We start from the raw sequence: 1,095 nt of genomic DNA on the forward strand, positions 1-1,095 counted from the left end.
CTGGAGCTTCCTTAGGACCTGGATAAGCTGCTCCTTGATGCATCCTTGCCGTGCAGGCGGGACCCGTTCAGCCACGGCTGGCAGCGGTCCGGACCCCACCGGTGAACAGGGAGACAGGACCCTGCCCCAGGAGAGGGTCCCGGCGTACGGTTACCACAAGCACCCGAGACCCTCCCCTGGATCAGGCCGTGTTCTGGCTGCTCCAGCCTACAGCTTCCTGCGGAAGGAGAGCATCACCTACTAATACCCAACTTTATATAATGCTTTTTTTTAATCGCAAAGGACCAAGAATCGTTTTGCCGGTATCGAGGGAGAAGCCCAGCGTAAGGAGGGACAGACAGACAGGCCGTGGTGGAGTAAAGGCACCTTGCGGCTGTCCCGGCCGATACCCACGTGCTTTCAGGGCTGACTTTTATTTCACATCTGCGACGTGTCGGCGCGCGTGGCCAACCAGCCGTCACGCGCGCTCCCTCCTGATCACGAGCCCTTGCCCCACGTACGAGTAATACCCCAAACTGGGTCTGAGGTTGTCAGGCATATTTTTGGCCGAGAGCAGGATGCAGTTTGGTTTTGACACGTATGAGATGCGGGTGGTGGTTTACCAGGCAGGAGCACCGACCTCGGGCCCCTGCCTGGGGCAGCAGAAGGTGGTCGGGGCCCACGGGTGGGTGGTCACGCATCGGGGGGAGGCTGCGAGGGGTCGCGGGTGGAAGGCAGGAGGTGACGTGCCCAGCGTGGCGGTGCTGCCGGGGTTCCCCACGAGGGGTGAGCTGCCGGTGCAGAAAGCAGACCTTGTTGCAAGAGTGCTCCTTGCGATGGGTATGAAGCTGAGGCACAATCCATGCGGTGCCAAAACACAGAGGTGCTTCTGCTCTTTCACGGTGCCAAGCTGTGGTTTAATTTCATTAGCTTCTACGTTTAGGGTGTGATTTTTTTATTGAACGAGGAGGAGAGAAGGGCTCTGCAGAGCTCATGCACGAGCAGTCCCCTGCAGAGCTTCTCCACCGCCATGCCCCTGCAGGAGCGCTTTGCTCTCCAGGATGGCTCCAGGGGCCACCAGTTGGTGGGGTGGCTTGTCCCTGGGTGCCGCTCCCC

The sequence above is a fragment of the Phaethon lepturus genome, unplaced genomic scaffold (assembly GCF_000687285.1).
Source record: "Phaethon lepturus isolate BGI_N335 unplaced genomic scaffold, ASM68728v1 scaffold30196, whole genome shotgun sequence".
Taxonomy (NCBI): Eukaryota; Metazoa; Chordata; class Aves; order Phaethontiformes; family Phaethontidae; genus Phaethon; species Phaethon lepturus.